This window comes from Dreissena polymorpha, chromosome 11 (assembly GCF_020536995.1).
Source record: "Dreissena polymorpha isolate Duluth1 chromosome 11, UMN_Dpol_1.0, whole genome shotgun sequence".
NCBI classification, from domain to species: Eukaryota; Metazoa; Mollusca; class Bivalvia; order Myida; family Dreissenidae; genus Dreissena; species Dreissena polymorpha.
Window position 1 is genome coordinate 33,378,768 of NC_068365.1, and position 13,903 is coordinate 33,392,670.

Below are 13,903 nucleotides of genomic sequence, written 5' to 3' on the forward strand. Positions count from 1 at the left end.
TTGCAATGCTTTATAATTTTCAGGTTTTAAATCGTCATAAGATGCATATAATGGCTATTTTAGAGCATGGTAAATGTTCAGTATTACCATATCCTCACACAAATCATAACTAAAACGAAAATTTGCGAATCGGAAACATTTGTTTTAATTTTGTCAATTTACCAAAACGTAAAGAGGGCCTTTTAAGCACGTTTCATAACCATAAACTTTGAACTTCTTTTTTTTAAACAAACCGTCTTGACGTGCCACATAAACAATTGTGCAGCAAACGATGAAACATTCGCAAAAGAGTACATGTTATATGTACATTACCGGGGGCCAATTTATGTTAAACAAAAACGGGTTGTTTAACATTTATCGTCCGATATCTTAATTCTCTCTTATCATTGATTCATAAGTGTAAGGGAATGATATGACTTAAGATATTCGAGGATGTTTAATTATACAGCTCGTTTTATAAGATTCATTTTTTTAATGTGTTAGCATCTTTCATTCAAGTTTGTTAACTTCTTATTGGTTGCATTTTACTTCAAAAATCAATACATATTAATTGAAATATGAAAAAACTTTAATAAGAAAAAAAATGTTTTGCTTTAAAACTTTAAATGAAAGTATTGGAGTAAACCGACGTTACAAATGACATCAATGACAACCTAAATGTGTGATATTGCCTTTAAACATAATTTAACATTATGGTGTTTAATTACGCATTTCCTTTCAAACTGATATATTTTAACATAAAGATTTAGTTTATCTTTACTTTTCAATATGATATAAATGATTAACAAACTATCACTTATTGAGTTTTCAAACAACAAAATTTTAAATGCGTTTATTCCAAAAACACTATAGAAAGAATAATAGCTCTTACTCTCTGAAATGTCTAACAATAGTATATGTATATTATTAAACGCTTCATTTTAATGTATATTTGCAATGTAATTATCAAGGTCATAAGAAAATTAACAAAGGACAACACGTATGTTCATATGTGAAAAAGTAATGATTCGGTCGGCACTTCATTTTAAAGCACGTTTCCACTTTGACGTTTTATTTGAATATATTAAGTACTTATCTAGGCCTGCGCAAGAAATTAATCTATATATTTATGTTTTGAATAAGAAACGAATGATCATAAATCCAGAAATACTATATAAAAAGTAATGGTTTGGTACCCGTCATTTGCTGTCAATGTCCTAAATAAGTATATGAAGTTTTATTTTACCCCTCAAATACTTATGAATGTGGGCTTAGCATATGGGAAATAAACAATAAATTATACTGCTGTACAAATCGAAGAAAGCACTATGTTCCATGTTATCTTAATTTTAGATATCAAGTTATTGTCCGCCAAAAACGTTGTACAGTCTGACGGTTGTAAGGACGGAAGGATAAAACCTTATTTAATTAATATCTGCCCTCTTGGAGGGACATATATGTTGTATTTTTTCCACATAATAATCATTTCATATGCCAGATTAATGTCACAACATACTCCAGAAAACACAAAGTATATTCTTGTTTGATATGATTTTTATTTGCATGACAGGTACCTGCCGGATCCCACCCATGGAAAGACAGACCCCATACACACTACTTGGATTGTTCATTAAGTGCTTTAGTTTATACAGACTGTGTGCTTAGACAATGGAGCATGCGCGTCCGGGCTTATGACATTTTTGTTAAATTATGCGGAAATACTAACACATAATTTATGATAAAATATATATTTTTGTTGCGTTTATTAATATAAATATTATTATTATTATTATTATTATTATTATTATTATTATTATTATTATTATTTTGACTTTTCCTCATTGGGCTCTTTTTCCAAAACGTTTGATAGCCTGTGTGGACAATCTTTGAAAGCTATTTTTAAATTAAGAAAATCTCTGTCGAAATTTTATAACATTACAATAGAACACAGGTTAGAAATGTTTGATAAATTAATTTACCCGGTTTTAAGTTAAGGCTCCAAAATATGCCAGGGGTTTACAGAGCAATATAAAACTAGAACGAATACATTTAAAATATTGCAAAGTATTATTAGGAGTCCGAAGGCAAACACAGAATAACTTTATATATGAAGAACTAGGAAGAATATCGTTATCTGCCAGACATAACATTAATGTAATTAGATATTGTGTAAAGATAGTAAACACACATAACATTAAATATGTAAAACTTGCTTATGATATTATGTTCCGAGAATTAGAAACATACCCAAATTACAGATCTTGGGTCTACATGGTAAAAAGTACATTAGGTAATTGTGGTTTTCACGATGTGCGGCTGAATCAAGGTGTAGACATGTCCCGTAGACATATTTTTGAAAATTTTCAGAGTAAGAATTACATATCCGTTTATACAAAAATGGGAAAACCGAATTTAATCAATCAATTAGAGCAAAAACATACATATTACTATCCGATTTTAAATTTAAATCATATTTAAGTGATGTAAACATTCCAAAGTACAGATTGGCTCTCTCTAGATTAAGAATCTCTGCACATAGGCTTAAAGTTGAAACGGGGTAGTTGGCATAAACCAATAGCTATTCCGTATGAAGACAATGTCCTTTATGCAATATTTTAGAAGATGAATACCACTTTGTTATGGATTGTACATTATATACTGATGTAAGAAAAGCTTATTTAAAACCAATTTATTACGTAAGACCAAATATGTTTAAGTTTATAGATTTATTGACCTCTCAAAATAGTAATATTATTAAAAAGTTAGCTATGTTTATTTTTAAAGCATGGGAAATAAGAAATACGTATAATACATATCACGATAAGGGTAGGATGTTTGTATATATTAATGCACAGCCTCTCACTGTATATTTTCTTCTCTAAAATACCTAATACTTTGTTTTACAATGTAGTGTTTTTTATGTTTATAATTTGAATGACCAGTGACTGCGTTTTATGTATAATGTATGTGACATCTCATGTATACTCATGGGCTTATTGCCTACTGTATTATCAAATAAACTTTACTATTATTAATTTTTTATTATTATTATTATCATTACTATTAATACTATAATTAGTTTTATTTTTTTTTGCTAGCGCTTCACGGATGCATGTTTTACCATTGTTTTACCATAATCACATGAACGCTTCAAAAATGTATTTTAGTCCTGATATTTACCTTACATTTTGGATTATTTCATAGCATAATGTTTTGTTGTTTTGTATCAGCATGCTTTGTACTGTCAGTTTTAGATAACTCAAACAAAAACAAATCTCAAATCGGAAGGGCGAATTATCGCCCCCTTTTCCCGAATCTCACGAACTTAAATTTAAGGCTAAGGTACGACTTATTAAATAGGTCTTTTTGTATTTACCGTTTTTCCTCATATTTGCATTCCGTTCGCTTAAAATCAGGAATTTATTAGTTTGCACATATCATACAATTATAATTTTCATTAATTAATAATATCGAAACAAAAGCAAACAAACGTTTAATTTGTATGCAAACGTATATTCGCATTCAAGAACTTGATAAAGACCGCGATGAAATTCAAGCCCACCCACAAATTACACCACTAGTTAACAAACGGCGCAACAGACGACGTATCAGCACGTCTTTAATCAGCGCAGCAACCACAAGGAAATGTGCGTATGTGAACTAAAACACTTAAATAATAACTTGAAACTAAGCACACGACGCCATTGATTCGACTGTAAGAAAGCAATGAGTTCATACTAAAAACAACTCGGCGATATTAATAAATGTCATAGTTTTTTTCAAACCAATACGACGCAGTTGTGAATGACAACACCCAACTTTGGCTCGTGAAACAGCTAAAATCTTCAATTTAATCAAACAAAAACATAAGAGCATATATTTAATCACAGTTGTCCCGAAGTGGTGTCCTTGTTTAAATTTATTACGGACATTGCAGAGCTGATGATAATGCCATGTAGATAACTTGACCTTGATCCGAACAGGTCAATGATACACTTCCTTACTAACTACTTATTGGTTCATGACCGGTTCACAGATGGAACAGGATTGTAGGTATCATATCTGATAAATCTATTTTTCAAGCTTATTTTCATTAAAGAAGCGTGCATTATCAAAACCCACTGAAATCGCACAACTATCGCACACATAAGCCTTTAAATTGAACACATATTTGCCATAAATGTTGATTAGATTATTCATTCCCTAGATTTATAACAATAATGGCAGTTACAGTTCTGTGTTAATCATATATTGTGTCAAAATGTTGTATTATATCCCATTTTAAATAGAGAACAGTAGACAAGGCCGCTTTCAAGTATTATTTCAAGCAATACAACAATGGAACGATTTAAAGCACTTGGACTTTCTCCATAAAGTAAGTATTCAATGTTGTTTGTGATAAAAGCCATTCGTTATAGATTGATTTGTGTTCATTGGAATAAATATATTGCACATTTAAAATGGATGTATTGCTTTGAAATTGTGTCTGTAGGTATCTTACATACATACTCAGCTTAGGATTTCACAAATACTTTCACTAAAATCTTAAAATCGAAATCCTGGTTCATTTTTGTTCCTATAATTAAAATAAAAACCCTTTCCTTTTAATAGCCTGAGTTTTAATGTGGATATTGTTCAGACTATTTGGTAAGTTGGTAGCAGAGTACAGTCTGCATTAGTGCAGACCTTGCTTGAGGTTGCATTTAGAATCAGTTGCGTCAAGATCATTGTGAATGTTTCTTAAAAAGGAATTCCTGTTTCGCGCTCAATAAAATGTTTTGTAATGGAACTATTGCGCTGAAATTGTCTGTGTAGTTACTTAACATGCAGACTTAGTTTGAGATTTCATAATAATTTAAGTTTATACGTTATACGTGTGAAACTATATTTCTTTATTAAGTTGGTGTTTTAATGACAGAGTTTGTTTTTGCTGATTGTTATTAGAGCAATAGAATGTTCTGTTATGGTTCTTCTATAAATGTTATTGCATCAAAATAGTATTCAAGCGATTGTTAATATCTTATATTCAAGTTCAATATGGCATTGGAATACGGAAACAAATAGTTGTTATTTGCTGTTGTTCTGCTCTTTATACATAATTTATATATTCCGAAATGTATGTTAATAAAATATTCCCCTTTAAAAATTGTATTCATCGCATTTTTTAAGAAATCATAAAGATCGACAGTTCAGCGCAAATGCTATGTTTTTTCTGTTATTTTGTTTCAGTTAATTTGCATCTTATGATATAATGTACGTAAAAATTGTGTAATATTAGGATATTATTTCGCAAATATAAACCCATATTTATCACTCCACTGCGTAAGTCCGGACTCTGGTTTCTTATTTATTAGCTCATCAAATAGGGCCTTCAATATAAACATCTAACGTTACGCTCATCAAGTATGGGCGGATTAGATAAAGACGTAACAATGATACATTCCTAGATTTACTGCAATGCGCTCCGTATGTAGAAGGTTTTAATATAAATAATAACAAAACTAACTCTACTATCAAGTTCACCAAACGAGAGTTTTAAACACAAAAAGGCATTGAATGACATTACCATGATTGACAGAGACATTAGGTAACAGTTTTTGGACTGCAAGCATGATAAATATTTGTGTTTTTGATTCGTTGGCAGGGAGGTTGCATTTAAAAGATATTGTTATGTTATTTTTAATATGTCATATTATCAGTTAACATGTTACTCGTCTCTTTCAAGTTTTCTGAACTCTAATGTTTTTGTATAGAACTTTAAATGTTGATTTTAGAGTTTCGAATTTAATTTGTAATTGTAAACAAGTTTAATATGGTATATAAAACATAACAAACACGAAAATAATTAAATAATATAAAAAGACTATTCAACACATGCATCCGCGAAATATTAAATGAAACGAAAATTATAATTTTCAATATGTAGGAGCGTGTTAGAAAAGATTGTCTTTATTTTTTCTTATTTTTGAATAAATGTTAAGATTATATATTTACCTGTTCATCGTGTACATGTACATGGCATGTTATCTGACGATAAAAAGTAATAAGTCCCGGAACATCTCAATACCGTGATCTCGTACAGTTTGTTTTTATTATTCATGTAACATAAATATTCAACCTTCGTTTCAGGTACAAAGGATCTGAAAACATACCGACAATTCATAATAAACACTTTTGCCAAGATTAGCCACAAGATGTTATAAGATAAATAAGAAGCACCAAACGATAGTTGTACGATAAAGACGACGAAGTAATTCTTGTATCTAATATAACCGTGTATCTAAGTGTAATGGGAAAAAAGCATGACTTTTGAGTTGCCTGTATTACGCTCGATACGAATATAGATACGTATAGTGTTTAAAATGTCGCACTTTGCACGTATGGTGGGATATGTATACCGACAAAGAAGGACTGTTTATTAAGATCTTTGTAAACTAAAGATATTAACGTGAGCCGTTATAAAACAATGTTAACAACTTAAACACTTTCAATGTAACATATTCCGCAGTTAACAACTGGACGATAACGCTCATTTGAAAAACACGGAGTGACCCGTATGGAATAGATCGCATGCGCCTTTGTTAGAATTTTTATTAGATAATGGTTTGTATTCTAAATGATTACTATTACATAAGTAATATGTTCTGTTCCCATTTCTTTCATATTTAACCCAAAACGTGTTTATTTATAACATGAACTCAACATAAGAAAACATAATATAAAAAGTAGCTAAAAACTGATCAATTAATTTACAGGAATGTAGACAAATCGCATACTCGCCTTTAACATAATGTTCTGCTGAAACCCCGATGAAAAAACACGGAATATTCTCTTTCGTACTCAAATAAATCAGCAAAAAGGTTATTTATAAACTTTAAAGAGTAAATTTCGTATATTTTAGTCATACAATAAGTTATCGATTTAATTGACTGCAATATTTTTTGGAAAAAGAAATATCAAAAAGCATGGTTTACATATTACTTCGTAAACCAAATAGTTGTGTTGTTTGTTGACAGTACAAAGCTCAATCGTTTCGTATTTTCCAAATGACATTTAGTTCTATAAATGCAAAATGTGAGTGGTATACCTAAATGAAATTAATATATACAACATAGTGTAAATCAATGTTTATGTGCATTGCCTGAATACATTTGAAAAGCTAAAGCTGCAGATTAAAAATAAGAAATGTTACAGCCATGTTCGGAACCCAGTGAAGCATGTCGACAAGTTAAAAATACAGGACATATATTGTTAGTACGGGCAATGTATTAATCAACGTCATTTTCATTTTCCTTAAGGCAGCTGCAATACATGGCTCTGAACTATAATACATATTTTATAATAATGTTTGTGTTATAAAATACATACGTACTGGCGGTAAATTGACGAGATACGTGCTACCTATGGAGATAAAATCATTTGCTTAAGTTTTTCTATGGTATGTGTATCCCTTTAATGTCATTTGAGAGAGAAATACCTCTTGAACTTAGTTTAAAGCAGCGCGTTTACAACTTATATTATTAGTTTGTTCGTAATTTAAACCTCTTAAGTCTGATTACGGAAATCTAGTTTTTACCTGTTTTGTGATCGAAATCGCGTTATAACATTGCCTTCATGTAATAACTATATATGTTAAAATGGTAATGGGTGTCATTTCAACAACAACAACTGTAAGGCAATTATGATGTGCATGCAGATGTTACCGATACCGATGGGATGTAAGCTGTAAATAGTGTTTAATGGTGGCCGGTCTTTGTAAAGAGACAAACAATGAACGCGGGACAAACAGGTATGTATTATTTAGGTTGTAGTGACACGCGCATATTTTACTATGTCACAATCGTGGCGTTTTAGAGACTTTTGCATAGAGTGTGTAAAATCATCGTAATTTATGTAGCGATATCGATTTTATTATGCATTGCTCAACCTTAATATACCATGGTTCTATGCACATACATTGGTGGGTGCCCCATCGGGCATTTACGTTATCGATTATGTGATCGTTTTTAAATGTGAAACTTTGCAGAAAATGTAAAAAAAAACACTCTACAACACAATATTATTGTATGTATTTGAATATATTTGAATAAAATCTTTACACCAGGAAATTATTACAAGAGCAGTGCATTGTAAAACGGGGATGATACAAATAACAAAACCTGACATTAGCATGTCAACCGTTTGATGCAAAGTGAAAAGTAAGTTTAACTTGATGGAAAAAATAGTTTCAATTGTCGGGTTTTAATAAGGTGATATTACAAATTTCTTATGTTATCTTATGATATGTTAGAAAGTTTAAAAAGTATGCATATATGTTTATGTCCCCCAGTCTATACTAGGGGACATATTGTTTTTGCCGTGTCCGTTTGTTTGTTGGTTTGTTGTATCTCATGGAGCTGCACATTTTGAGTGGTGAAAGGTAAAGGTCAAGGTAATCATTCAAGGTCAAAGGTCAAATATATGGGGGACAATGTGTTTCACAAACATCTTGTTTTATTTAAAGTCATATACAGAAAGCCTTCATTGTATTTGTAAAATAGATTTAATTCGGAACTCGCGCTGTGGTTTTCCGATTTCTGTGCGTGCGCGGGAGGTACAAACATTGTCATTAATACAGTAATGACCAGTAACGTCGATATCCGATTTGCTTCCCATTCAGTAGTGGATAATAAGTATCTAAACGACAGTAGTGTTTCTTTTAGGAAATGTCAAAATTCAGGTCTTGAGTTGTCATAACTTTTATAAATAATAATTGAACATAACAAATCTAACACTGATATACATGTATGTTAGATGTTAAATACGCCGTTCAGATGTACAGCCGCCTATACGAATGGGTCCAGTAGCTAACATCCTTAAAAGACATGAAAAACAGACTTTGTCAGCTGTATGGTAATGAAGGAACCTATACAAACGGCTTGACATAAGCAACATTTCTTCTGAAAAACATTTTTCATGTTCTTGTTTTTTTTCTGCATGCTTTATAGATATAGCAAATGAACGTAATGTATGGTAAAGCTCGTTAGTGATATGCCTTCTAATCTTAAGGTCTTAGTCTTTAGCGAATAATTTTCTTTACTTTTCCGATAAGTTTAAAGAAAAGCATCACAATAGAGCTATATCAATAGACATATAAATATCCAACTGATATGGAACGATATATTAGTTCTAGTACTACGAATGGACTGAGGATAGTAAGGTTTTTGTTGTTTGGTACTTGTATGTATGATTTTAAATATATTTGAATAGTATAATATATATACGATGGAGTCCATGTCTTGCTAGTTTCGTTGACAAACGTCCATTAAAACTGTATGTCCAGGCCTACGCACAGTATATGCAATTACATAGTTACGTGACCTAAGCTGTTTACATGTGCATGCAGCATTATATCGTGTTACATAGTATTCTTACAAATTAAACACGATGGAGATTATTTCATCGTAAGAAAAATGATTAAATCATGGTATTTTTATCAACTATAACGAACATTTGAGCATAAAAAGTGTTGTTTACTATTCAGCGATAAGAGAAATTATTGCTTAAATATGCTAGTCAGCTTTTGGGGGCAGTCTACAGTTTTTCTGGAAAATCCCCAGGCCGACAAGCACTGGTCTGCAAAACACCCTCAAAACAAGGCCTTCAGTCACAACCTGAACATATATTCAGACCATATTCATTGCGGCCCATCAACAGCTTGAAAATAAAGCACAAAACAATGCAGAAAATGCTTTTAAATTTATATCTGGGCTAAAATAGACCTTTTCGGGGGTCTCGGAAATTGCCCATAAAAACCCCATTTTTAGATAAACCCGGCAATCACATTTTACTTTCCGGGTAAGAATACGCACACAGTAGACAACATGCTTTGCACTATCAAAGCAAATGCTTTCAAACTAACCCAAACAAAATGGGTCATTACCATTGAACTTTTTTGCACTGCTAACTTATTTAAACCCACCGTTGAAATCTGTCAAATGACGGCAGTTTCAAGCAGAAAGTACATGTGTTTACTTCTCATTCAGCATGTTGTTGTTGTTGACTAAAATTCAGGTCACTTAATTTCGAATTACTAAAAACATGTGAAATTACTAGAATATTGACCATTTATACTTACATTTCAGCTCCTGGAGTCAAAAAACATTTTCTTTTAGGCCATACACCTTAAATTCAGGAAATCGACCTGCGCAGATAAGGCTTCAAAACTGTAGACTGCCTCTTAAGATAGCAGTCAAAAGTTTTAAACCTATCTAAATTTGAATTATTTGTATACTTCAGTCAATTCTTGATGAAACTGGGTGGTTTTCTTTGCGAAATAACTACAATGTACAAGTGCATACTATTTTTAGTGAGCATATCAGCGGCGGCATTTTTATGCAACGTTTTGGTCATTTTTGGGGTTTTCACTCAAGTCTAAAAATCACTCAGTTTGCACAGATATGAAATGTAGGTATAATCATATTGCCACAAATGACTCCTAATGAGTGTCACCTTTCATCCTGAGTAAAAAATTGTTCACAACACTGGTCAAAGTTAAAAAATAAAATGAATTTTGATGATTTTTTCCATAAAATCAGTGTGTTTTACTCACTTTTCATCAAAGTTAATGCACATTTAGGGGTTTGAATGGTTTGAAAGGCACTAAATGTTGTATAAATAGTTGATTTAAGTCAACTTGGTATTACTTGCATAAACAACTATGCCTATGGCAAACAGAAACAGAGACTGCAGCTCTAAAGCAGATGTGCGTACAATGCAAGGGAGGTAATTCCTATAGCCATATTTGACCATGAAGTTCCAAGTCTTAATACACTTACATTTTTTGGTCAAAATATTTGTCTTATGGTAATATGATGCCATTAAAGCAAGATTAGAGCCCCAAAACAATGACCTGGATATATTTTGCAGATAAAACCTTCATTTGTGGGAGTCTTTATAGGCCAGGGTATCATTTTTGTGAAAGTTGCTATTCAGTCAACATCTATTTTTCTACTTTGGACATACATTTGTACTTAGTGTGAAAATGCCTTTTAATTACAGAAAAAGCGCGGGGAATATTAGCACACGCAGGAGCAGAGGCAAGAAAGCCACCCAGTTTACGCTGGGAAACAAGCCAAAATGGACTTCATTCACTGAAATACACCAACCTGGAGTTTCCAGTGCAAGTTCCGAGGTGCCGAAAGCTTCTAAACGACTGGTACGGCTGACAGACAAGGAAGCGAGGGACAGTCAATTCGTCAGAACCACAGCAGGGTTAGCACAGGCAGTTACTCTGGCATACACTCTCAGACCTAAACCTGAAAAGGAAGAAAAAACAGATTGTGAGTGTGACCGCAATGAAAATTTCATTGTGAATAATGAGAAAATGCTGGCACTTATTAAAGGTGTACATGCAAGTGGTTGTAAGAAGCCAAACATGAAAATGAAAGTTACACGTGCTGGTCTGTGTGTCTACATCTGTGTAAAATGTAGTTACTGTGGATTTAATTCGCAAACATTGCCAATGTCGGACACAATCCAGACCGCAAGAGGCCCCCCTGCAGGATTTTTGAACTATTTACTAGCAATGCCTGTGCTAAAATCTAAAATTGGAATGGATGATGTAGTTACTGTATTAACATGGCTTAATATTAAGGCGCCATGCAAGCAAACATTTCAAAAAAAGTTTAATGACTTGGGACAAGCACAAACAGAACTGAGCGACAAACAATTGAACTAAATCAGGACTATGTCGCAAATGTCATGAAAAAGTCGGCTTCGAACCTGCAGTTGACATCTAATTTGACGTCGCCTACACATGTCGACCCCAGGGGGGATGCGAAAAGTCTACACAAAGCTTTGGGGCCCTGGTAGAACACAATACAGGTCAAAAACTCCCACTTGCCATAGCCATGGCCAACAAGCATTGCAGAAAAAGGTACTGTAGGCATTATAACTGCTCAAAAACCTTTGCAGCTGAGGCCTCCATTGCAAGCAGTGAGCGAGTATTACTTCACAGGTCATTGGATAAAGTGAAAGATGGTCCTTTGGCAGTAAAGTCAATAACCACAAACTCTGGTACGCAATCGGCAAAGGCTATACGGGATTACTATGAGCTTAAAACGCAAACAAATCACTTAAAAAGCAGACGGCCACCCACTACAAGTGCTTTGTTCACAAGCTGAGAGCTCTCGAAAGACATGTGCGTGCCGCAAAGTCAGACATCAAATCCATTCCAAAAAAGTACAACAAAGACGAATTCATGCGTAAGCTGGCCAGCTGCCTCCGCTGCCGAGTGCGCATTGAACTGGAAAGACTGCGAAAACAGAGCTGCAGTGATGAGCTTTTTCTTCGATCGGCCAAATTTGCTATAGAAAACATCATGCATTGCTTCTCCGGAGATCACAAGATGTGCAAGGAACGCTCACGAGTGTGCACCTATCGAGTGACCAGCTCGTACAAATATTTGCCCTATGGAGAGCCACTAGCACTCCAGGAGAGTGACAAGAAAATTGTTTTAGGAAACATTAATAAAACATTCGATGCCACGGGGTTGAAAGAAGTGGCAAAGCTCTTTAACACAAATGCTTGTGAGAGCTTAAATGCATCTGTGTTTCATTATGCGCCCAAAACTTCATTCTATGCTAGAAACTTTGCAGCTCTGTGTCACTCTGCAGTTCATACAAAGTATTTGGGGCCCAGCAAATCATCAATGAAGGTGGCAGAAAAGGTGACAGGGAAAAAAATCAGTTTACATAGCATGATAGTCAACCAACTGACGGCCAAAGATCGCAGACGGGAATATGACAGCCGCAGGAAGGCCTCAGTGCGGTACAAAATAGTCAGATTCTACCTTAGAAAGCGGCACGCAAACAGAGCCCTGTACCGGGACGGTCTATATGCCTCTGAAAGTATGTCATCTACAAGTGCTGCTGACCATAGCTATGGACTTAAAGTGTAAAACAGAAAAACTTGTGATGTACAGTACATGCAAACTGCGAACGGCAACATAACAATAACCTAACTTGTATATTTACCGCTGACCACAGACAGCATTCCCTGAAGCCCCTGTGACCTGAGCATTGACCATTTTTAAGGCACACTTTGCGGGAATTATTAACAGTTACAGGCTCATACGATAAATGCTCTATATTAATGCAAAGCTTATTGTGGCAGAGGTGTGAGATATGGAAATTGCGCTGCAGTGCACTGTGTCCGGGATCACACAGACAGTACTTGAGACGGTGGACATTTAGCTTGATGCGCTTAACCGATACAACAACACGGTGCACACCATAGCCGTACCTATCTGTTTCACCAGTCCACAGGCAACACAGACCTACCAACTCACTCTTTTCACACAGAACAGCTTCCAGTTTCACTACAAGCTGATCCGGGGGAAAACTCGAAAAAAAAGCAGCGGCCATGAGTCACAGGGTCTTAAGCACAGATGAATCTGAAGAATAGTGAAGTAAATACTTTTAATTTTGTAGCATCACATTCTATTATGCCTATTTAGAAGATTTCATTCTCTGAAAAGTAAATTTAAATCACCTATGATAAGTATAGTGGTCAAACTGTAGGTAGGGTTTTATTCAAAAATCAGGCTTACCTCTCCCTACTGAAATATTAATATCTCTGCTCAAATTGGTCAGAATTGAATGGGAAAACTGTTTTCAGGTGTTGATGATTATATTTTATCAAAAAATGTCACCTTTGACTATGCGGCGTTGGGTGTGAAATTTGGCATTTTTTACCTTAAGGGGGCAGTCTACAGTTTTTCTGGAAAATCCCCAGGCCGACAAGCACTGGTCTGCAAAACATCCTCAAAACAAGGCCTTCAGTCACAACCTGAAAATATATTCAGACCATATTCATTGCGGCCCATCAACAGCTTGAAAATAAGGCACAAAACAATGCAGAAAATGCTCTTTAAATTTATATC

The 13,903-nt window shown here is 33.8% G+C and overlaps 1 protein-coding gene across 4 annotated transcripts in view; it reads left to right on the plus strand.

Annotated features, from left to right (window-relative positions):
* The window catches only part of LOC127849536 (uncharacterized), a 28,599-nt gene extending 25,619 nt beyond the window's left edge, over positions 1–2,980 (plus strand). For 2 of the 4 annotated variants that reach the window (XM_052382161.1, XM_052382162.1), the window contains one exon: positions 1,550–2,980. The gene's annotated coding sequence lies outside the window, so the exon portion shown is untranslated. The remainder of the gene's footprint in view (positions 1–1,549) is intronic. The other 2 variants (XM_052382160.1, XM_052382159.1) reach the window with 2 other exon arrangements.
* Positions 2,981–13,903: the final 10,923 nt, after the last annotated feature.